Source organism: Nelumbo nucifera, chromosome 1 (genome assembly GCF_055504915.1).
Source record: "Nelumbo nucifera cultivar China Antique chromosome 1, China Antique-T2T, whole genome shotgun sequence".
NCBI lineage: Eukaryota > Viridiplantae > Streptophyta > Magnoliopsida > Proteales > Nelumbonaceae > Nelumbo > Nelumbo nucifera.
Window position 1 is genome coordinate 121010038 of NC_142649.1, and position 26396 is coordinate 121036433.

The following is a 26396-nucleotide window of genomic DNA, read 5'->3' on the forward strand; positions in this document are numbered from 1 at the left end:
AAAAGAAAAATGAGGAAAATAATCTCTTTTATGCTTGTCATTCTGCAATAGAAGAGAAAAAGGATACTTGGTATCTTGACAATGGGTGTAGTAACCACATGACTAAAAATGAAAGCATCTTCCATAGTCTTGATAAAATCAAGACAAAAGTCAAAATTTGTAATGGCGACTTCATGGAAGCAACTGGCAAAGGCACCATTGTTGTTGACACCAAACAAGGCAAGAAATACATAAATAATGTACTTTTGGTCCCCAATATTGATCAAAATTTACTTAGTGTGGGCCAAATGATAGAAAAAATGTTACTCTTTTCATTTTGAGGGAAACTCTTGCACAATCTATGACAAGCAAGACAAGTCCCTTGAAATTGCAAGAACAAAAATGATAGAAAACAAATGCTTCCCCATTCAATGGAAATATGCTAGTTATATAGCAATGCAAGCACAAGTGGACGAGTCGTGGCTATGGCATAGAAGATTCAGACACTTTAATCTCCATGGATTAAGGATTCTTCAGCAGAAGAACATGATGCGTGACCTACCGGCTATCAAGGAGTTCAACAATGTCTGTGAAGGGTGTATGCTCGGAAAGCAATATCGACACCCCTTCCCATCCGGCAAAGCTTTGAGAGCCAAAGTGCCATTGGAGTTAATTCATACAAATGTTTGTGGTCCAATGCGTACTCCATCAAATAATCAAAACAGGTATTTCATCCTCTTCATTGATGATTATACTCGAATGACATGGGTTTATTTCTTGCGAGAAAAATCACAGGTTTTTGATATTTTTAAAAAAATTCAAAGCCCGTGTTGAGAAGCAAAGTGGTCACAACACCAAGACCATAAGAAGTGACAGAGGCAAAGAATATACTTTCAATGAATTCAACAAGTTCTGTGAAGTTGAAGGCATGGAGCATCAACTTACAGTCGGGTACACTCCAGAACATAATGGAGTATCTGAAAGAAAAAACAGAACAGTTATGGAGACTGCAAGAGCCATGCTCATGGAAAAAGGTCTTCCCAAAATTTTCTGGGCAGAGGCAGTAAGCACTGTTGTTTATCTGCTCAACAGATGTCCTACTAAAGCTGTGCAAGATAGGACACCAATTGAAGCTTGGAGTGGACAAAAGCCATCAGCAAAGCATCTCAGAGTTTTCGGATGCATATGCTACACACATGTCCCACAAGAGAAAAGAGGCAAACTAGATGAGAAGACTGAGAAAGGAATTTTCTTAGGCTATAGTACCCAATCAAAAGGCTATCGGGTCTATAGCTTAAGGAAAGAAAAACTCATAATCAATCGAGACATAAGCTTTGACAAGGATGCTGCATACAATAGGGAGATAAAAGAAGTTGAAAGAAAGACTATCAACTTGCCTCTATTACCAAGTCAAAGAATTGAAGAAGATCATGATCAAATCAGTTCGCCAACACAATCGGAACCGGAACAAGCTTTACAGTCTACTCCGAACTCATCACCAAGGCGAACTAAATCCTTAACAGAAATATAAGAAACATGCAATTTGATGATCATAGAACCAAAAAGCTTTGAAGAAGCTTTTAAGGAAGAAAGTTGGAGAAAAGCTATGGATGAAAAAATAAAAATGATTGAAAAAAATGAGACTTGGGAACTTGTGGATCGTCCACAAGACAAAGACACTATTGGAGTTAAGTGGGCCTACAAGACAAAGCTTAACTCAGATGGCTCAATCCAGAAGCTTAAAGCAAGGCTAGTTGCCAAAGGATACTCACAACAATATGGTATCGACTACAATGAGACATTTGCTCCAGTTGTTCGCCTTAACACAATCAGGGCATTGATAGCACTTGTTGCACAGAAGAAATGGAAAACTTTTCAACTTGATGTAAAATCTGCATTCCTCAATGGCTATCTTAAGGAGGTAATCTATGTGGAGCAACCTCAAGGGTTCATGGTGCAAGGACAAGAAGACAAAATTCTTAGATTAAAGAAGGCATTATATGGCTTAAAACAAGCTCAACGAGCTTGGTACAACAAAATTGACAATTACTTCTTGGAGCAAGGATTCAGGAGGAGTTATAGTGAGCCAATACTCTACATCAAAACTCAAAGTACAAATGACACTCTCATTGTTTCTCTATATGTTGATGATCTTATTTATACTGAAAATAATGAGAAGATGGTCAAGAAGTTCAAAGAAGATATGATGAAGACTTTTGAGATGACTGATTTAGGCCTAATGCACTACTTTCTTGGAATTGAAATAACTCAAGAAAAAGAATGGACATTCATCTCACAAAAGAAGTATACAAAAACTCTTTTGAAGAAATTCAAAATGGAGGGGTGCAAAACTGTCTCCATTCCATTAGACAACACTAAAGCATTCAAAAAGGAAGATAGCTCACCAAAGGCAAACAAATCACAATTTCGAAGTATGATTGGAAGTCTTCTCTATTTAACTGCTACAAGACTAGACATCATGTATGCGGTTAGTCTACTATCAAGATTCATGCAGAATCCAAGTCAAGTCCACCATGGAGCAGCTAAAAGAATACTAAGGTATTTGCAAGGTACAAAGAGCTATGGAATTTGGTACAGAGTCACACATGACTCTAAGCTCATTGGCTACATAGACAGTGACTGGACAGGCTAGGTAGATGACATGAAAAGTACATCTGGTTATGCTTTCACACTTGGATCAGGGATATTTTCTTGGGCTTCAAAGAAGCAAGCAACTGTTGCCCAATCATCAACTGAAGCAGAATATATTGCAGCAACAATAACAATGACCCAAGTTATATGGCTCGAAAGGATATTTGATGACATGGGAGAACCACAAGTTGGTGCTATTGAAATCTACTACAACAGAAAATCTGCTATTGCAATGGCAAAGAATCCCATATTTCACAGCAAAATCAAACATATTGGGATCAAGTATCACTTTATCAGAGAAGCTGAAGGAAACAAAGAAATAGAACTCAGACATTGCAAAACTGAAGAACAGTTAGCTGACATATTCACAAAGGCTCTACCAAAAAGCAAGTTCGAATTGTTACGAGAGATGATTGGAGGTTGCTGAAATGTGTATCAAGGAGGAGTATTAAATGTTGCTATACATTTTCAAAAGACATTTGAATCTGCTCTCTTGAAGAACAGTAAAGTTAAGCAACTTCCAAAGTTTGTTTCTTTCCAATATGTGTCGTTACACCTCCCAAGATTAGTTAGTTCCCATGTTAGCCGATTCTGCTCCCAAGGTGTGTTAATGCCTGTCCTTGTTCAGTGTAAGTCGGTTCACCTTCAACCGACTCCATCCACTATAAAAACTCCTCCTCTGTACTGATTTGAACCATGAGAGAGAAATACCAAAATACTACAAATTTCTTCTCTCGTTCAACTAAGTTCTATTCTGTTTTCTATCATATTTTTTTTTTATAGTATTTACTATTACTATTATCCGCAACCTTCATATCCTATGTTTAACACTTGGTTTCATTTTTTGTATTTTTCCGACGTCGTTTTGTTTTCTTCACCAAATGAGATTCACAAGCCCAACAGCCAACCTTCGTCTTCCTCATCTCCAGTGAAGGTAAGCCTAGATTATGCTGTCGTTTTCGCTATTGTCCTAGCTTGTTGTTGCAGATATAAAATTTTTTCATTTTTTCAGATCTAAAACCTTGTGTTAGATCTACTGAACCAGCCTATTTTTTATGTTTTTAGACTATTTTTCTTAGATTTGCAACCTTGCTTTTTTAAAGCTAATAAACACCTTCAATAGATCTACCAAGGTTTCTTCATTCATTGACATGATTAAATTCCGATTCGTTTGAAATTGAAAAGCTAATAAACCCCATATTTACTGTTTTCTTGGTCTATTTTGTCTTAATTATTTTACTCCCTTGAAATTGAAAAAGCTAATTTGTAGGTGATTACTTGTGCTTATTTTAGTGATCTTTTGTTTTTCCATATGCTTGTTTTCTAACTATAATATTCCAGTTTTACTTGAAATTTATATGCATTTGTATGTGCTAATTTGCCTTGTCATTAAATATGCATTTGTATCTACACATCAATCTACAAATTTATATGCCTTTGTATCTATACAACAGGCTAATGAAATATTTAAGTCCATATGTTGGCTTCGATTTTTTGAAATATAAATATGCATTTCTTTAAATTCTTGTCTGAAACACCTAGGACCAAATCCATTAACCCACAGGCCACATATTAACTATTGTCTTTCTGTTTTTGTAGGTAAACTGAACTGTCCATCAAACAGGGATTCTGCAAAACAAAGGGATTCATGGGTGTTGATTTCTGCAAAATGTAAGCAGGTCGGGCTGTATTGATTTCTACAAAACAGAGGGGTTAATGGGTGTTTTCTTTATTAAGGCATTCATGAGTTTAATTTGTGATCTCCTATTTCTTTAGTTCATTAAAGAATAGGTTGGTTAAGTAAAAGCTGCTAGTTTAGTTTTTATATTGATTGCTTTTGCAATGGAATTTTGTAAGAGTCTATAGAACATGTCTACAAGTATTGGGGGCCACAAGTGTCAATGTTTTGGTCATAGTGACCTTGCTGCTAGGACAAACATAGGTGCTATTTAGAGACTTGGTTGCAAATATAAGAGCCTTGTCAGAATGACACATGGCAATGTTCAAATATTATTGTGCCATGCCATTCTGAAAACAAGTCTTATGTTTTGGATTTTTTTTGGTAAGATCATATGTCGTGGAACTGGAGATTGCATGGATTTGTCAAAGTGGAATGAATCCAACTATTCTACTAAATTTTCTCAACAACCAAATATTGGAAGTAGATTTAGTAGGACAATTGGTCTCAACAACTAAACACAGGTGACAAAATTGAGAGAATAAATTTTCTCTTCTCATCCCATCCCATTTCATCTCATCCTTTCTTGGCAACCAAACCGACCATTATAAATAAATCAGTTAGAAATTCTCTCCCAAATTATTTCTAACTCCTATCTATCCTCTCCTCCACTTTCTCATTTTTCTACTCTCCCTCTAATTAGCCCAAGATATTTTTCCTAAAATATTTTCCTTTAATTAGTCGAATATGTTTGAATTGGAAAATCTTTTTGTTACCACTCTCCATAGCTCACATTTCTCTACTCACATTGTTTTATTTTTTTTCTACTTAATTAGCTCAATACTGCTTCGTTAAGTCTACCGCAACCACAAGCAACATGCAAAATGGAAGCAATTGGCCAACAGAGTTGTTCTCTCTCGATATTAGAATAGACGTGCACCAGTGTTCTATGCTCTCATCCCTTTTCTAGAGATATTCATGTACATCTGTTTAATGCCACTTTGTTTTTGTATAGATTATTTTGGAGATCAATGTTTTGAGGACTTTTTGTATCAACCATAAATAGGGATGTTTTTAATCTTACATGATTGTCACTTTAGAGCAGCATGGTCTGTGTTACTTTTGTACCATATTGAATTCTTTATTGTACTCACTTCATGAATCCGTTCTGAATTAAGTTGAGAAAAAACCTGAAGGAAAAAATTTATAGCGGTTTGTGCTGGAAGTGTAGCAGTACAGACCTTATCCACATTCATCTTATGGGTCTGACCCAAATACGATGGGTTATTGGGGGTTTTCTCTTGTATACTTGTCTTTGTCTTGTGAAAGAAATGGAACGATTTGGATGTATTTGAGGTTTAGGGTTTTTTGTAAGTGAGGTTATGTACATGTGCAAAGCTCTGTGCTCTTCTCCATTGTTGATTTTATAGTGGATTTTATGTTTTTCCTTCACCTGTGGGCGTATGCTATAAGCCAAAATCACGTAAATCTGTGTATTCTCTTTTGTTTACTTCTCTTTATCTCTATTTTTTTTTTCATTTTTATGTGCTATTTGAATCTGTATTTTTGAATTTTGTGCAGTTGTCTAATTGTCAATTTCCTTTTGTCCTATCTTTACCAATGACAATGGTTAATATGTTAGAATTTAATTAACTAAAATTGGCTTAAGTTACTTGGATTAACTAAAATTGGTATGAGTGTCACCTAAGGCCATCCATTCGTCAAAAAAATTTGTAGCAGTCCCAATTACTTCATTAGGACAGTCATTCCAATCATAAAACGCTACCTTATTTCGAGCATCCCAGAGTTTCCATAAGATGATTGTCTTCATGGTGAACTCTGCAATAGAAGTATCATCTGCAATATCAACTTGCATCACACATTCTCGAAGCCTGGCAGTGATAGAAAGAGAGGAGACCTGATCTGATTGCCAATTTAGTGGTGACCCAACCAAGTAGCTCTTGCAAAGTTGCAACTCCAAAATAGATGTTCTGCATTTTCAATCTCGGAGCAATCATATGGGCACAAAGCACCTACAGTACTTTTGAACCCGTGATAAGTTGTTTGAAAGTACTGTAGATGCTATGTGCCTGTACGGTTGCTCTGAGATTGAAAATGTAGAACATCTATTTTGGAGTTGCAACTTTGCAAGAGCTACTTGGTTTGGGTCACCACTAAATTGGCATTCAGATCAGGTCTCCTCTCTTTCTATCACTGCCAGGCTTCGAGAATGTGTGATGCAAGTTGATATTGCAGATGATACTTGTATTGTAGAGTTCACCATGAAGACAATCATCTTATGGAAACTCTGGGATGCTCGAAATAAGGTGGTGTTTCATATTGCAGATGATACTTGTATTGCAGAGTTCACCATGAAGACAATCTATAACACTCGAGATGATACTTGTATACATTGATGTTGTTATAAAGGATAACGAAAGGGCAATTGCTTGGTGTGTTATGGATGGGGATCGTAGATTTGTTGAGGCTGGTGTTTGGCCAACTACATTTACAGAACTGGAAGCTGCAGAAGCATTTGCAATCTTTTAGTCCATGCAGTGGGTGCTGAGGTTTAAAGATCAGAAGACTACTGTTTTTGGTGATAACTTGGTGGTGATGACCAATCTCAGTCATCGAAGAATGGAGTGTTCTTGGAGGTCAAAACAAATAATTGTTTACACTATTTGACTATCTTCACAATTTCGTGCTGTTTCATTTCAGCACATCCAATGTCATGAAAATCATATAGCTTATATTGGCTACTACCTTTAGACATTGTAATTGTGCTCAAATTTGGGAAGAAAAAAAAAAAAATTTAATATTGCCTTGGATTGGATTGGCTTAAATCACTTGGAATAATTATTGATAAAAATTATGTAAATAAAATAATTAAGAAAATCTAATAAGGGTAATTAAATTTCTGAAACCTCCCCTGAAGTTTCTTAACGTTGATGAAACTACCCCTGAAGTTTAGTAATTCCAATCACCTCTCCTAAACTTTCTAATACAGTTGCAAGTAGACCCCTGCGATAGAATCTTCCAAAAAAGGGCATGGAAATCTCCAAAAATACCCATGAAGTTGCTATTGAGGCTACTTTCTACAGAAAAGAAAAAAAAAAAAAACAATACAAACTTTATGAACAACAAAAACAAAGAGAATTTAAAGTTGTAACTTTACCTTTGAGTGATTGATATGAAGGGAAAAATTGAAAAATAAATCAATTTCAGAAAAGAGAGAGAGAGTTTGGGGTAGTGGTTCTTATGAATAGAAAGTAACTGCATGGATATTTTGGACATTTTCATGTTTCTGTTTAGAAGATTCTATTAGAGGGTGTCTACTTGCAACAATGCCAAAAAGTTAAGGAGAGGTGATTGCAATTATCAAAATTCAGGGGAGGTTTCAGCAACAACTAGAAACTTCAAGAGAGGTTTCAGTAATTTACCCAACTAATAAAATTAACAAAAAACATCCTACCTAATTCCTTATGTTTTAGCTTAATTTTCTTGATAAAGCCCATGCTTTGCACCAAGGTTCAAAGTATCGACACATATCGGCCCATATCGTTCCGAAACCCTTCCGATACGCCCCTATAGTGGGTGTATCGGGGGTCTGACCGGTTCAGGGATGGAGGAGCCCTAAACTGCCCCCCTGAACCGGTTTAGAAAAAAAAATAAAAAAAGGCACAAAAATGTGTATCGATTCGCCCGATATGCCCCTACCGGCATATCGGGCATATCAATATTTTGAACCTTACTTTGCACAGGCCTCGTTAACAGTATTTATACGACAGTTGACAACTTTCCCATGCCAATAGCATATTACCATGTCCATAGTATAGGCCCATCATTTTTCGTTGTTCTTAAATATCTAATTTTATGGAGTCTAAATCTGCTCAAAACAAAAGATTGTATCAACACGTCCCAACATGATTTGTGTCCACACATCACAGATATTCTTGGTCCCAGATTCATAGTGAGATGTGAATATACACAGATCATGTTGAAAGAGTGTTGTTGGGACGGTTTTTGTTATAAGCAGAACCAACCCAATTTTATGGGCCACCGGCCCACAACTTAGTTGAAGCTTTTCTCACAAGCCATTCCCATATGCCAAATTTCAGCTAATATTCCTTTTCCATATTCTAAAGGTATCACCTGTTTCACTGTGTGTAGATGAAAATTCATGGCTATTTATTGGGAAAGGAAAATAAAACAATATATTTTTATTCCAAATTTCAAGTGCTATCAATGAATCAGGTCTGATTTGAGACAAGGTGTACCAATCCTGTTCCAATTATTAAGCAGGGAAAATAAAGGACCTAAAACTGAACCAATTATTAATCAACACAATTGTGTGCCTAATAAGACCCAATTATACTTGACATCAATAATTAATTACAAATCATAATAACAATTTACAACTTCATTTTGATAATATAACCCTAATAAAACTGAAACTAAAATACTAAATTATTTATATGTTAATAAAATGTGCTTTTCACCATAATAATGTACTGTTTTTTAAATTTATAGCAAGAACTGGTTTCAACTAGACCTATTTGTGGGCCAATTTTGAATTGAATCTTTGCCAAAACTTGAATGGGCCCAACCTCAAGCCTGAGCCCAAATCAGTGCAAAATATTCATAAGCCCAACCTGTAAACAAGTTTAAGTCCAACCAATTGACAGCCCAATTTTTTTCCTATTGGTGGGGGATGGCCGGATGGGTCTTGGACAAGAAAAAGCAAGGATTTTGTTGCAACGAGTACCTGCGCATAATCACTTAAACTCTAAAGTACAAAAACATTTTATGGGGATCTTGTAAACCAAAACGTGATGGGGGGAAGTCTGTTTTGCAGGCTAGCAAGGTGACCATTCAATAACAATGTTTTAAAAACCAATGTGACGTCAAACCTTGGTTGCAGGTCACTTGAGGCACGTATTATATCTGTAAAAATGTATATAATTATTTTTTAGATGTAATATGTATATAATATTATTTTATGTTAATTTATAGTTCTTAATTCCATTTTTATTTTTTATTTGTAATAAATGCTAAAATTTGCAATTTGAGGCTAAAAAAGGGTTATTTTTTTGGCAAAAACTGTGGCCACTGAACATCCAAATGCAAAGTTATAGTCTTGGAAGTTTGCACATACATTGAATGTGCAACCTATGACCCAATGACCAGGTCAAACAGGTCAATAGTTCAACTATGTGAGTTGAATGATTTTTAACCAACTCAACCATTTTTGACCAAATGATAGGTTTCATGCAAACCAAACCTGAAATCTTGACCAAATGACGATTCAAATGGTTCAACTAGCTAGGTCAATAGTGGGTTGAAAGTACTATTCAAGAATGGCTCAAGGCTCAACATGGGGTTGCGGACTTCCTTATATAGCTATCTAATAGAAAAGTTGCTTGCCCATCAAGGTGATAGATGGTGCGTGATCTGGTCACTCCTAACTAGATGATAGCTCGGACGTTTGTTGCTTGGTAGGCAAGTCGAACTGTAAGAAGGGGAAAGCTCAGAGAACCCAGGGTGGCTAACCCGACGTGGTCACTCCGATGCTTAAGTTAGTATACTGGTTATGTTGCGAGCTAAAAACTTGTGAATATGAGAGCTAGTAAGCAAGTAATCGCGTGTACCTTGTGTCATTGGAGTTGATGCCTTTATATAGTCGTTGTTTGGCGTGGGCTTCACGCATTATATTCGAGGTCTCTAGGAAGATATGCCTAACCGGTCTAAAGTCCTTGGAGGTAGCCGTGGACATAGATCAGTCTTTGCACCTTGTTCGATTTCCTCCAGAACATTCGGGGCGGGGGCCAACTTTCGAGAAACATGAGTGACAGGATATGCATGCAGAATTGGTCGGTGAGCACGTCTCGCAGGTCGCCACTTGGACATCAATCAGATCGGCAAGCCTTCGAGGGAGGTCGCTTCTCGTCGAGGTCACTTCGATTGTACTAACGAGGTACCATAGGTTGGACTTGGACGAGGTGCTGCAAGCTGCCTTGAGTTGTGGACGAGGTCGCCAACTAGATTTCCACCAAGTCAGCAAAGGCAGGTCGCCAGGTCGGACCCCATCACTTTGGCTAAGGCAAGTCATCGCCTAGGTGGTGTCGGTGTGTCATCTGGCTATTCTAAGATGCCATTTGTCATAATGTCGCTGGAGGGCCAAATCCGCCATCATCAATTGCCCCCCACTCTCGATCTGAGATCAGATCGTCGAAGGGAGTAACTTGTTTCTTCGGCCCGGAGTTACTAATTTAATGAGCTCATAGCCATAGGCGTTGGTCCAGTTTGCTCCCTAGGTCAGAAGAGTCTAAGTGTTGAATGTAGCCTTACATAGGACTTCACCGTCTTGATTATCGAGGTGCAAGACCGAACTCATTTGCTCAAGGAGAGACGAAGCAAGCACTCCGAGGACATCTACGTTACTAGGAATGCAACCATCAAGGAGTTTTGCAATTCAGCCCAATACCTCAAGAGTGAAGTTCATCATGTCGTCCTCAAGAGGGGCTTCTAATTGCGTGACTGCCTCGTCAGGTCGCTCCACTCAGGTAGACTACAACACAATGTCCCTCGAGCCGGTTCTCGAAAGAGTAGCCAACAAGGTCAATGTGGAGCCTGAAACCGAGGTGGAGGTCAGCTATGAAGAGATCGGCCAAGTTTGCACATCTGCCACGGTGCTGAAAGCGAACTAGTCTTCCCTACCTTTGTTTCTTTTTCTCTCCTTTTTTTCTTGAATTGGTGGTCAGATGTTGATGTCCTTTGAGATCAATTTACACATGTTGCCGATTTTGATAAATAGGGGGTTGACCTGCTTAGATTGGTCTACCTATTGCCGTTGTGCTTTTGAAGTTGGCTTAAGGGCGCCTTAGCTAAAAAGCGGTATGCCTTTCTCTTAGAACTCAATTTGACCAGGTCGCTAAAGCAGATGGTTGTTCCATAGTAGCTTTAAATGTGGTTGCTTCCATGCCATTACATGAGATTGGCTTCTCTAGGTAGGTGCTTGCGAGACCATGGCGTACATGTACTACACCTGCTCTTGGAGCTGTTGGCCGCCCTCTCCTAGTAGAGCTATGGGAGGCTCACCTTAAGGGGGTGGCTCTACTGTTTGCGGGTCGCCTACTCTCACAAGAACCACGAAGGGCTTGACCTATGAGGCTGGTTCCACATTCAGTTCGCTTCCAACTCTCAAGGGAGTCATACAAAGTTCAATCAATAGTGAGGCTTCGCAGTTCAGGCTGGGATACAATTAGGGTCAAATCACTGAAGCACGCCCAAGCTAGTCGTTCATATTCTGCCCCCCTTGTGATGACTTTGTTGATACATATGTTGCTATCGGTGTTGGGCGGTAGGTCGGTGTCATGGCTACACTGCATCAACTCCTTTGTGACGCTAGTTGTCTACTCCTATGAGAAGTCACAGGTAGCTCGACCTACGAGGGCAGCTTTACTAATTGTAATTCGTTGACTCACACAGGAGCCTTAGAAGGCTTGACCTGCAAGGGCGACCACACAATCCATTGGCTGCCGACTCTCATGGGATCCACAAAGGGCTCGACTTGTAGAGGCGACTGTGTGTCCGGAAGCGTGTCGTTAAACACTCCAGAACACCAATTTAAACCTTTATAATTTTTACCATTTCTCAAATAAATACTATCGTAGTAAATGGGTGAACGAGTTGTATCCACAAGGAAGCAAGTGAAAAATTAATTTATACTTAGATTTGGAAAAGAGAATGCAATCGGGAATGGCAGAAAATACGAAAATAAAATCTATTATTGTTGAAATTAAATGTTTCAAATTTAAACAAGACAATAAATAAAAATCAAAATTTAACAAAGTATGGGAATCAACAAAGGAAATAAAAGAAATAAACAAAGTTGATCCAGAATTCGGATCTAGTGACGGTAGTTGCAGATCGGCCGGATAGCTTGCAGGAACCCTTCCTGACAAGAACGGGGCGTCCTTCCTTTCTACAACCCTCGAACCCCTCGAGACACCTTAGCCTTGAACCGGATGAAATCAGATCTGGAAAACAGAGAAACGAACAAGAGATAAGTCCAAAAGATTGCAGAAATAAAAATAACAGAAAAGAAAAGAATGATTGATCAGATCCAGTGGCGGTAGTTGTAGAATGGTTGAACAGCTTGCAGGAATCCCTCTTGACAAGAACTGGGCATCCTTCCCTTCTACAACCCTTGAACTCCTCAAAAAACCTTAGCCTTGTTAACTAGGTGAATTAACTAACCCCTTCTCCAGGGTCCCTAGGGTCCTTTTTATAGAGAATGGTGGATATAACTGAAATTTGAGAGAAAGAGGGGGGCAGTAGCTGGGTTTTAGAAAAAAGATGGGTGCCCTAGGGTTTAGAATGAAGGGTTAGGATGGTTCTAGGGTGACCCTAAGGCTGAGAAGAAAAGGATAAAGCACCCAATATTATGTAAGGTTGAGATTTAATGGCTAAAGGCTGAATGGTGAAGATTAGAAGTTATGTGGCTGCTAGGGTTAGAATGCTAAAAGGATAGTGCCCTAGAATGGATGGTGGAGATTAGAAAGGATGGAAGGTGAAGATTTAGCAGTTAGGGGCGGCTAGGGTTTGTTAAGAGTGAAAAGAATGGGATAAAAGGCGCCCTAGGGTTTGCTAAGGCGTGGGGAGCATGCTAATACAAATTCAGTAGAACGGGTGCCAAACTGGGTTTAGCAGCTAGGAGGTGCCCACCTGCTTTTATTTTTTCACAAAAAGCCCCTTATCTCAACTAGACTTCACACCAGCTTCCCAAAATCTGCATTTTAGCCATGAAAACTTCCTAGTTTTTCCTAGAATTTTCAAAGAGGCCCTTAGAGACCACAACATTGCATTTAACTAGGAAAATGCACATCTTGACTTTTCTAAGGCCGAAAATACCCCTGAATAAGGGCATCAAAATGCAGAGTTATCACACCCCCAACTTAAACATTGCTAGTCCCTTAGCAATGAAGCCTTAAAATTACACTGATCATAGAAATCTTTCCCATCTCAAGATCCTCCCTGACAGAATTAGTCAAGCATCCCGATTCCAGCATTCTCAAACTTTGTATACATCGATATTGGGCTTAAGGGGTAAAATCGTCTTTTTATGAATATTGCAAAAACTTGGCTTAAAAATCTTATTTACCCTTCCATTTGCAGACTGTCTTGATAATCTAAGATTGATTTGTTACCCCTGAACTTGATATGTATACTTATTTTTGTTACCTTTCACCGTTTGATGCAAATCTCGACACTTGCCTTAAGTGAAGAGACCTGGTTACTAAGTGTTATGTGAGTGTCTTTGGCATTCCCTTTTCCGTGTGACACAAATCTCAACACTTGACTTAGGTGTAAAGACCCGACTATTAAGTCTAGGGTGTCCATGGACCTTTTATTCTCTCTCTTTCTCTTTTTTTTTAACACTGTTCAGGCCAGTCCACTGTTTCTAACAATTTGAAGAATTTTTGTCTAATTTTTTCATCTTTCTCTTCTTATCTTGGCATGGGCAAACTTGAGAGTATTTTCTAATTTCTAAACGGTTTCGACAATATTCAAATAAGACCAATTTTGACTCCTATCACTTGCTACCAATTTCTACAAAATTCAATATTCTTTTATTAGTTTTCTCAACTTTTTCTATTTGTGAGTCTCTTTTAATAGAAAAATTTAAAAAAAATTTCAATGAAATTTTAATTCTACATTTCTAAAGGCTTAGCTTCTCTTTTTTTTTCTATCTCTCTCTTTCCTCACCCCCCAACTTAAATGCCATTGTCCCCAATGGCATGACTAGAATGATGCAAAAAGGACTTGGGCCAAAGGGAACAATTAATAGGGTTTTCCTTAGAGGTTCAAGGGTTGCCACCTGGTCTTGAATTAAGAAAAAAAACTTAAATCCTAGCAGCAAAAACACTAAAAATTACGTTGGGTTGCCTCCCAACCAGCGCTAAGTTTAATGTCTTCAGCCAGACACATTCACGCACTTCTTCCATCTACACTCTTCGAGTCACTTTCATCTTAATACAAACAGGGCTTAGACTGGACTAATTAAGGGGCAAACAGGGCATCTAAAAGATCATCAACTACATCTATCTTGCACTCATCTTCCCCTAGATTTGGATACATAGAGGCACTGAAAACTTTTAACTGGACTTTCTTCTCCCCACATGAAATGTCCATTTCTCCTGATTTACAATTGATGTTTGTATTGACCGTTGCTAGAAACGGACATCTTAAGATTATTGGGATAATGTTCAGTTCCTCGATTAGGGTCATGTCTAGGATAAAATCTAATGGGAAGTGACAACCCTCTACCTTAACAATGATGTTCTCAATAACAATTCGAGGAGTCTTGACAGCGAGTTGTAGAATTACCGGGGTATGTTTTAACTCGCCAATCCTGAACCTGTCATAAATGGATGGAAGTAGATTTATACTGGCCCTAAGATCCAATAGAGCCCGATAGAAGGTGTTTCCAGAGATGACACTGCTTATGAGAGGAGCACCCGGGTCTTTCATTTTTCGAGGAAGTTGGTTTAGGAGAGCTACACTAACATCTACCGAGAGCATCATTTTTTGTGGGACTGATCGTGGCTCCATCATTTGAGTACACAGCTCTTTCAAGAACTTGGCATGGGCCGGGACATGTTGGATCGCGTCAGGAGAGGGAAGTTAATATGGATTTCCCTGCTCTCCTCGTTGCAAGTCTCTTTATTCTTTCGCATCGGCCCGACTGTGAGTGTAGTTGGAAAGGGAATTACGGGTTGGTTCACTAAAGGTTCTTCTAAAGTTTTCTTTCCTTCTTCTTCTCCCCCCAACTTAGGGCCTTCCTACTCCTTTTCTTCTTCATTAACTCTCTTTTTCTCACACGAGTCCTCTAACATCCTCCCACTCCTTAAGGTTGTAACAGCTTTGGCATTTTCAGGCTGAGAGTTCTTAGGAGGTGGTTGAATTTGTTGTGGAGGAAAACCCAATGGCTGATTTCTAGGAGTCGTAACCGGTTGACTTGGTATTTGCCCTACTTCTCTCCTCGCCTTGGCTTCAGCTAGCCATCCTACTTGGCTCTCTAATCTATCGATGGACTACTACTGATTTAGGATCAGGTGCTGAAGCTGCATGAATTGGTAATTTACTGTACCGGTCTGAGGAGGTTGAGGGTAAGCCTAATACGGTTGGGCCGGTTGGTTCCTAGGATACATCTGTTGGAATTGGGTATGCCCTTGTGGCCTCTGAAATTGTTGAGCTCTAGAGTTAGATGGATGGTACTTCTGGGACAGTGTGTAGATCTGACATGGTTGAGCCGATTGAGTACCAGGGTAATCATTGTACTCCCAGTGGGTCTGGGCTTCAGACCATTGAGAGTGCACATCTGACAGGGGGTTTCTTGGGCTTGAGCTCTGTAAGTGAAGTTGGGCTGAATTTCCCACCCAGGGTTATATGGACTAAAGAATGGGTTAGCATTGGGTTGGAAAAATCTGTTGGCCGCATGTACTTGGTTTGGACTGACTGGTTGACATGGGTCGGCCGCAGGGCACTGGCTAACATGATGGGTCGGGCTTGCACAAATGGAACATGTTGAATAGGATGACAAGGTTGGGTATGGGCCACTTTGTTGACGACGTTTAAGGACTTGGTCAAGTCTTTGGGCCATCTCATTAATGTTGTCCAGTTGTCGAGACACGTGGTTTCAATTTATCTGTGGCTCAGGTTGGAAGTAGTTTCTCATTCCATAAACTCTGGCTGTTGAATTCATTTTGTTTTAACCCCCCCTTTTTTGTTGGAATTTGAATTTGAATTTCAAATTTAGATTTTGAAATTTAAATTCTAAAATTTAAACTCAAATTTGATTTTTTTTTTCTTTTTATGTTTTATTTTTTATTTTCTCTTTTTTTCTTTAAATTCAAAATTTAAATTTTTAAAATTTAAATTCAAATTCAGATTTTGAAATTTAAATTCCTAAAATTTAAATTCAAATTTGAATTTTTAAACTTTCAAAGAAAAAAAATGCAAACAAATTGACCACACGACCTAGGGTTTCCTAAACTAGTGGTTCAACAAATGCAAATCCTCTTAGGTTCAATTGGAATTACGCCACTTCCTTTGGGTAGCCAGGTAAGAGGTGGGGATGTGGGAGGCTCTCCTTACTCTTGCAAGGACCTAATTAAATAACCACAAAACCCACTTTGGCGTAGCCGTTTAACTTCTTTCCTTAAACACCAACCGCCGGTTATGGAAAGTAATTACAAGCTTTCTTAAAATTCAGCACACCTTTCAACCAAATGTGAGGCTTCCCTAAAGGATGTTGCTATCCAAATTTTAAATTAGGGTTAGGGTAAATCGCACATGAAGGGTGATGATTTTTGGGCCAAGGAATGGTGATGAAATCTCCACCTTATCTTATTTAAGTTGGATGCCCTTAAAATGGATTAACAGAAAGACAAAATAAACACAAAATGAATGCAACTAACTACAATGCATGAAAAATTATTTCTAAAATGCATTTTAGCAATATAATATAAAAGAATAAAATAAACTAAGCACAAGAAGCAATTAAAATAAAAAGAAACCTAGCACATTCACAACTAACAAAATAATTTCAGCAATTAAATAAACCTATAGGATGCAAAATAAACCTAGCACATTTCCTCTTTAACAATTAATTATTCAATTAAAGCACTAATAAAAAGGAATTTAAATAAGGCAACAAATAATTATAACAAGCAAAAAATAAAAGAAATAACTATGCTAACAAGATTAACAACTACCAAAATAAATTCTAACAAGAAAATTGCTATTCTAAAAATTAAACTGAAAATAAAATAAACAAAAGAAAATTATGCGGCTAAAAATAAAATAAAATAAGATACACGAAATTTTTTTTGAAATAAAAGAAAAACACAAACCTAATAAGATAGAAATTCGAACAAGAAATTAAAATAAAGAAAGAAAAATAGATCTAGAAATAAAACTGAAGAAAAAAAGAATACAAAAAAAAATAAATCGGATCTAGGAAAAAATAATTAAAAATTCAAAAATCACTACACCTGAAATGCAATCCAATTTCTCTTCTCTTCTCTTCTGTTTCCCAGTCTTGCAATGCTTCGGTGCCCCACCTTTTGCTATTTCGTCCTGCAAAATCATAGAGAAGTAAGAATTAAACTGAGATAATGAATCAAGTAATAAAATGAAAAATAAAAAATAATGAAACAGATCCGGATAAAGCAAATAAAAATTTTTCTCCGTACTTCCCCGGCAACGGCGCCAAAAACCTTGTGTGTCTGGAAGCACGTCGTTAATCATTTTGAAACACCAGTTTAAACATTTATAATTTTTACCGTTTCTCAAACAACTACTAACGTAGTAAATGGGTGAGAATGGGTCGTATCCACAGGGAAGCAAGTGAAAAATTAATATATACTTAGATCCAAACAAGAGAATGCAATTGGGAATGACAGAAAATACGAAAATAAAATATATTATTGCTGAAATTAAATGTTTCGAATTTAAAGAAGTCAATAAATAAAAATCAGAATTTAATAAAGTATGGGAATCAACCAAGGAAATAAAAGAAATAAACAAAGTTGATTCAGAATTCGGATCCAGTGGCAGTAGCTGCAGATCGGCCAGATAGCTTGCAGTAACCCCTCCTGACAAGAACCGGGCGTTCTTCCTTTCTATAACCCTCAAACCCCTCGAGACACCTTAGCCTTGAACCGGAGGAAATCAGATCTGCAAAACAGAGAAACAAACAAGAATTAAGTCCAAAAGATTGCAGAAATAAAAATAACAGAAAATAAAGTAAAGAAAAGAAAATAATGGTTGATCAGATCCAATGGCAGTAGTTGTAGAATGGTTGAACAGTTTGTAGGAACCCCATTAACAAGAACTGGGCATCCCCCCCCCCCTTTCTACAACCCTTGAACTCCTCAAAAAACCTTAGCCTTATTAACTGGGTGAATTGACCAAACCTTCTCCAGGGCCCTTAGGGTACTTTTTATAGAGAATGGTGGCTATAACTGGAATTAGAGAGAAAGAGGGGGGCAGTAGCTAGGTTTTAGCAAAAATATGGGTGCCCTAGGGTTTAGAATGAAGGGTTAGGATGGTTATAATGTGATCCTAAGGCTGAGAAGAAAAGGAGAAGACACCCAATATTATGTAAGGCTGAGATTTAATGGCTAAATGTTGAATGGTGAAGATTATAAGTTAGGTGGCTCCTAGGGTTAGAATGCTAAAAAGAGAGTGCCCTACAATGGATGGTGGAGATTAGAAGGGATGGAAGGTGAGGATTTAGCAATTAGGGGCGACTAGGGTTTGTTAAGAGTGAAAAGAATGGGTTAAAAGGCGCCCTAGGATTTGCTAAGGCGTGGGGAGCATGCTAATACAAATTCAGTAGGACGGGTGCCAAACTGGGTTTAGTAGCTAGGAGGTGCCCTCCTGTTTTCAGTTTTTCACAAAAAGCCCCTTCTCTCAGCTAGACTTCACACCAGTTTCCCAAAATCTGCATTTTAGCCATGAAAACTTCCTAGTTTTTCCTAGAATTTGCAAAGAGGCCCTTAGAGGCCACAACATTGCATTTAACTGAGAAAATGGCACATCTTGACTTTTCTAAGACCAAAAATACCCCTGAACTGATGCTCTTCAGGCATCAAAATGCAGAGTTATTAGCAACCTTGCAAACAGATCTGACGAGATTCATCCGAGATGAATTGAGATCGGCATAGCTGCTTAGTCTGTTGGCCATCAACTCCCGCGAGAACCACAAAGCGCTCGACCTGCGGGGGCAGTCTTACTCCGAGGTGCCTATCGCCGGACTACTAGTTGTCGATGTCATTTTGCTGTTGATTATTTTGCAGTGGCATGCATGCACTAAACTTCTCCTCCCATGCCCACACCTGGAGATTCTTGCTTCAGCTCATAAAACTACCACGCTTCAATCCCGGTGGGAACCACTGATGGCTCTACCGTGGGGAGAGGGGCATTCACATGAGGTAGCGATGTGCTTATCTGGGGTAATGGGAGTGTTGGGTTCGGCACGGTTGCTACTCTAGGAAGTGCTAGGGGCACTGAACTTACTTAATTGTCATAGAGGGGTTCTCAAGGTTCATCACGGATGCTCTTGTCCCCAGTAACTGATACTTCGTTCTTGATGTTGGTGCTGCTCAAAAATGTCATTGAGTTGATAAAGGTGAAAATTAGAAGGTGAGAACTTAGCTTTTTGTTGTGTTTCCCACAAATGATGACAATTGATGGTGCACAATCTAGTCGCTCCTAATGGCACATCGAATGTTAGTTGCTTATTTGGCGAGTTAAACTTTAAAAAGGGGAAAACTCAGAGAACCCGGGGTGGCTAACCCGGCATGGTCACTCCAATGCTTAAGTTAGTATGTTGGTTATGTTGTGAGCTGAAAGGTTGTGAATATGAGAGCTAATAAGCAAGTAATCGCGTGTACCTTGTGTCATTGGAGTTGGTGCCTTTATATAGGCATTGTTTGGCGTGGGCTTCACGCTTTATGTCCGAGGTCTCCGGGAAGACGTGCCTAACCGGTCTGAAGTCCTTAGAGGTGGTCGTGCACGTAGACCAGTCTTTGCACCTTGTTCGGTTTCCTCCGGAACATTCGGGGTGGGGGCCAACTTCCCAGAAACCTGGGAGTGACAGGATATGCATGCAGAATTGGTTGGCGAGCACATCTCGCAGTTCGCCACCTAGACCTCAATTAAATCGGTAAGCCCTCGAGGGAGGTCGTTACTCATCAAAGTCACTTCGACCGTACTGATGAAGTACCACAAGTCAGCCTTGGACGAAGTGCTGCAAGCCGCCTTAAGTTGCTGATGAGATCGCCAGATAGATTTCCACCAAGTCAATGAAGGCATGTCACCATGTCAGACTCCATCACTTTGGTTAAGACAAGTCAACGCCTAAGTGGTATCAGGGTCTCATCCGATTGTTCTGATATGCCATTTGTCATGATATCATGGAGGGCCAAATCCGCCCTTATCAGTGACCATTCAAGAATGGCTTTTAAATGCTAGGGGATTTCTAAGTATCAACCTCCGACCATCTGTTTTATTAATATTGGGCAGTTGGGCACCACTAGGCCATGGTGAAGTAGGTATCTATCACAAGGACATTTACCTAATTTTCCCCTGTATGTTGAATTTGATAATGTGTACTTCATAATCATTTAATTTCTCATTCGTTAATTTGTTCTTTAGGCAGCGTTTGGGAAGAATACAAATACAAATATGTCGGTTTAGAAAAATTGATAATTTTGTATTCTTGCCATTTGTGATATGTACACGAGACTGGAACCCACCTTTTTTACATTGAACAACTTGAGTTTAAATACGTCTTTAGATCCGTTTTTGCAGTCATTAACAATACACAAAAACATTCTTACCAAACACTAAACTGAACCAGAGTGCATATATATGCACTGAACGGGCATTTGCACTCTTCCCAAATTCAGCCTTACTTTTTAGTTAGTTGTTGGGTTTACTACCAATAATCTCTGCATGAACATCTTCCCTCCTTGAAGAAATGGAACCGACGTGAATCTCTAAGTAGAATCTCTCTTCCCTCCACCTGAGAAACATATTTCATCCAATTATGACAATCTCCACATATTCGTATGTTCTTGATAACCCTGATCACACGCTTGCTTCTCGGCCCACTCTGCAACAGACCAAATGACACAGCCAGCTTTTCGCTGTGATAACTGATGATTGCCTCCTTCTGTGTCTCCTCCACGTCATGAAGCACATACTCTGTCATTGGGACATAGCCTGTTGCTCTACACCTTTTGTCCAATTCCTCCAGCTTCTCATAAATTTCTTTCCTCCATGGGTGAGATACATCTCCAGCAGCAAAGAGATGTCTCCTGTTCCCAGCATCTATCCAGCTACACCCAACTTCTTTCGTCAATCCTTTCTCTTTCATCCACTTTCTCACAATTGCTACATCTTCCCACATGCCTGAGCTGGCATAAAGATTCGAAAGAAGAATATGGATTGTCTCATTTTCAGGTTCTAACTCAAGGATTCTTCTTGCAATATGTATACCAAGTTTGAGTTGCTTCTGTGCATGACAAGACCCAAGTAATACTTTCCACAGGCTCAATGTATCAGCACAGTCGGGATTCAAAAAATTAGCAGCCTCTACGAACTTCGCAGCACTTTCAAACTGTCCTGAACGTGAAAATAGGTCAATCATGCAAGCATAATGCTCAAGAGTTGGGTTTAGATCATGCTCCTCTCTCATGGACCTGAAATAGTATGTTCCTTCTTCTATTAGACCTGCATGAGCACAAGCAGTTAGCAGTCCAAGGAAAGTTACAGGGTTGGGCTTGAAACCATCTTGTTTCATCTTGTCATAGTGCTGGAGAGATTCATAAGCCATGCCATGGTATGCATATCCTGAGATAATGGCTGTCCAGGAGAAGATATCTCTCTTTGTCATCCTTGAAAATACCTGGGCTGCATCAGTGATGCTTCCACATTTTGAATACATGGAAATCAAGGCATTATTGATTGATAACAGAGAAGTTTGGTAAGTATAATGATGGTGGTGGTAGTATTTTATGATGAAAGCATGAAACTGTTTTCCCATTTCGAGGGAAACCAATCTGCCACAGACTGTAAGAAGAATTGAAAAGGCCAAATGATCTGCAGGCAAGCCTTGGTCATGCATATTGAGAAAGACCATGATAGCATCATTGCATCGACCATTGATAGAATAACCATCCATCATTGCATTCCAAGAGTAAGCATCTTTTGCGCTCATCCTGTTGAAAATCTTCTCTGCATCTTCCACCCCGCTGCAGTTGGCATACAATTTGAGGAGGGCATTACAAGTTGAGACACTGCTTCCTAACGGTGAAGTCTTCTTCAATAGATACCCATGAATTCCCCTGCCCTGTCTCAAATACTTTGAATTCGATGAGTCTGATGAAGCTGCATCAAGAATAACAGTGAAACTGTAATCATCTGGCTCTATTCCTGAAGACAGCATCCTATTAAAGAGTTCAAAGCAGCTTTCCCATTCTTCATTTTGTTCATATCCTGCAAGCAAAGAATTCCATGTGATCACGTCCTTGAAAGGTAATCTCTCAAAAACAACCCTTGCTTTGCATACTTCTCCACACTTCGAGTACATGGTGATAAGGGAATTTGCTATGCTTGTTTCCTGCTCCAGCCCCGACCTGAAAATATGACCATGGATCTGTCTTCCGTAATTTAAAGCTGAAACCCCAGAAATTGCACTAAGAACACTAAGAAAGGTTACCCGATTTGGTTTCGCCTTTGGTCCAAACATGAGCATCCTATGAAATAAATCTATAGCAGTCTCGTTTTCACTGTTCTGTTCATTCCCTGCAATAATTGCATTCCATGAAACGACATCCTTCCTAGTTATCTTCTCAAACAACCTGTTTGCACATGCCAAATTCTCTGTTTTCGCATAGAAAGTGACTAGAGAATTTCCCATTATAGTCGCATCAATCAATCCACCCTTGACGATCCTTCCATGCAAAGTCTTCCCATAATTAACTGCTCCCACCAAACCACAAGCATTTAGCAAAATAGCGTAGGTGTGCTCTGTAGGGGCAACCAGTCCAGCCGAGAGCACATGGACGAACAAGTGAAACGCTTCAACCCAATGTTCATGTAAGATATATGCACTCAGAATTGAATTCAAAACCAAGACATCATCTAGAGAGGAGTCATTGACCTCGTTGAAAGCCCGTTGAGCCTCATTTAGGAAACCACAATTTGAATACATGGTTATGAGGGAAGCTCGGATGATGCCGTCTAACAAAAAACCGGCCCGTATCAACCACCCATGAAGTTGCCTACCAATACCAATCTCCGCCGGACTAGAGGTTGCCTTCAGGAGACTTCGCAGTGCGTAACTGTTGGGCCTAATTCCTTCCTCGGCCATCTCCACAAACAAAAGCAACCCTCTTAATAAATTTCCAGAGTAAGCATATGAGGCAATAATAGTCGACCAAGACACCTCATTTAGATGGGGCATTTCATCAAAGACTCTTTGTGCCTCGTCTAATCTATCGTGTTTACCGAAGTAACCAACGATGTCATTGTTACAGGTGAAATTGTCGAGGGAAAACCTAGAGCCTCCGTTGTTACCTGGTCCCTGTAATAGCTTTGGAGCCTCGTCAAGTCGTCCTTGAGGGCACAGTGGTCGGCGATTTGCGAGTTTCTGTTTACAAATAGGAAGGATAGAGTTGAGAATGGGAAAGCGGGAATTGTCATCAGGTAGTTGGCGGTGGGAGGGAGGGACTGATTTTGGAGCAGCTGAGCAAACTGTTGCCATGGAGTGAATCTGCCTAGGTCTCCACGCCTGAACAGGAGAAAAGATTCATGAACAGAACAAGAAAGCCATAGAAAAATGCTGGTACATCAGTGGATTTTGTTGATTCCAAATTTTGGGATCGAATGCTTAATTCATTGTCGTCCACCCTTGTATCTAGTTTTTGTCTTCATTCTGCATTAATCCTTTCTGTCAACAAGTGAACTGAACAACTCTTATCCAACTTTTTAGGCAAATTTCTTAAATTACCCTTTAATTGATTAACTCTATTCTTATCATTTACATATAATAAAATATCCTTAAATTTTCTGATAATTGTCTAAAACCAATCGTCTGCTAACTTTTCACCCGTACATTACATCATTTGATTGATATATTCTTCAAAAATTCTTAAAATACTTTTTACCATGTTTTGCATTGATTTTTGAGTCTTTTTCCCTATTAGGCGAACGCTTTACTGTTTAGCGGATTGTAAAATCAGTGATGAGGTTCATGCTAGTATTAAATTCATGGGCCCCATAGTAAAAGATGTGGGCTCCATGTATTTAAAACACTGACGTGGAACTTATCATTGGTTTCATAGCCCACTAAACAGCTAAAGTGTTCAGGTAATCCGAATTCACTGGGGAGGCGTAGGTTATGTACCTTTGGTTCTACCCATCTCCCCGCTCCATTCCTCTCTCTCTAATCGGGGAGTTATAGATTACTCACCAAGTCATCAGTCGTTTTTGCTATGTTTCAAAGATATAGTTGTCAATTGTTAGAAAGAATCAGGAAAAGGAATGAAGGAGAATATTTCTTATTAATAAAAACATTTCTTATTAATAAAAACATTTATTAAGAAATGTTTTACATTTCATTTACTTCTCAAATGTTTTTGACAAAAATCAGTACATTTTCATTTTTGGTGTTCTGTCTTTTTTAAATATTTAATGTTCAATTATGACATCATGGATTTCTTTGAAAAGTTGGATCATTGACCCACCATCTAGATAATAAATTAGCTTTGCTTTCGGATTTGTTTTAAATTAGAGAAAATTAGAATTAGAGTTGGCTATACATTTAAAATTAGGCTACAAGTTGGTCCAAAAACCAACAAAACTCTAACAATTGGCTCTACATTTCAAATTATAAAAACACATGCCATGTATCACAAGGCTTATGTGGCTATTGCCAACATGGGACAACATATGTTGAACACAACAAAAAGCTTATACTAAAATTTACCTTTAATGTTGGGTGATTGGAAAATTAAAAAAATAGGTTTTTTAATTTATCTCACGCTCCCTCCCTCCCTCCCTCCCAGTTGTCTCTCTCTGTTCAACGAATGTGTCATTTGAAAATAAATAAAAATGGTTTTTGGTTTCTGTATTTATGTTCTTTCTATCAATTTCTCTTATTCTCTCTCTACTTATTGCTCTCCTTCAATCTTTCTCATTCTCTTTCTCTCCGGTCCCTCTCTCGTTATTTTTCTTACACACTTGAATGGTATTAATTAGATCGCATAAAGAACATGAGACCAATTTGGTATGGTTCAAAAATCATTACACCAATTTGATAAAAATTCATAAGAAACTCCTGATTATGAAATTTACACCAACTTGATAGAAATTTATAACTTCATTGTACAAGTGGTTGGTCTTTTAGTTCTTTTATACGGTCTAATTAATATTGTGTAAGTTTGTAAGAAAAATAAAGGGTAAATTACAAAGACCCCCTTGTACTATGGGGTCTGTGACAAAGACCCCCCCTATACTATAACCATGAGATAAAGACCCCCTTCCGTTAGTTTTTTGTTGAAATCCGCCCTAGTATTATATTTTAACCCCCATACTACCCTTATAATAAGGACAATTAAGAGAAAAACATTGTTCATATTCCTAGCCTCACGATACACAAATAGTGGTGGTAACCCCTTCCACCTCAGATTCCTTCACATTTCTCTCTCTCCTTCTCTCTTACTCTCTCTCTCTTTCCCGATTTCTCTTCTTCCTCTTCCCCTTTCTCTCCTCCCCTTTCTGCTTTGCCTTCCCCTTTCTCTTCTCTTTCATTAATGCACAGGCTGCTTTCAACAATAGCAGCTCAATTCCAAGACCGTGAGCAAGAAGACTGTTCTCCTGCAACTGAAGTTGAGGTAGTGATTTGTTGTCACCAACTGTTTCTCAACAGACAGCAGCAAAGTTGACGCCTGGCGCTGGGGTAGCGAGGAAATAGCAGTGGGGATGTATGGATTTGCAGCGATCAAAAGCTTTGCGGTGGCCAATCTGTCAATTAGCTTTCTGGTGTTCTTCCTCTGTCGCTGGCCAATCTCAATAGCCTCTCCGAGCTCTACCTTTCCACTAATGCCTTAACCGGTGAGCTACACCCACATCTGTTCTCCAACTGGACAAGACTAACCAACCTAGACCATTTTCCACATGAATTACAACAACTTCTCTGGCCACTTACCACAACAACTCTGCAAAAATGGTTTGCTTGTAAATTTCACTGCAGCAAGCAACAATTTCACAAGCCCCATACCAGAGGGCTTAAGAAACTATCCAACCTTGTATAGATTCCGGCTCGAAGGAAACCAACTCACAGGAAGTATAGACCGCGACCTTGGAGTGTATCCAAACCTTGATTATATTGACTTGAGCAACAATAAGTTGAATGGGGAGCTCTCACCGAGTTGGGGAAGGTGCCGGAACCTGACTACAGTAAAACTTGCCGGAAACAATATTCAGGGTACTATACCGGTTGAGC

The 26396-nt window shown here is 39.0% G+C and overlaps 1 pseudogene; it reads right to left on the minus strand.

The window, feature by feature from the left end:
- Positions 1–20822: 20822 nt before the first annotated feature.
- LOC104611689 (pentatricopeptide repeat-containing protein At2g03880, mitochondrial pseudogene) lies at positions 20823–23654 on the minus strand (annotated as a pseudogene).
- Between the last annotated feature and the right edge of the window lie 2742 nt (positions 23655–26396).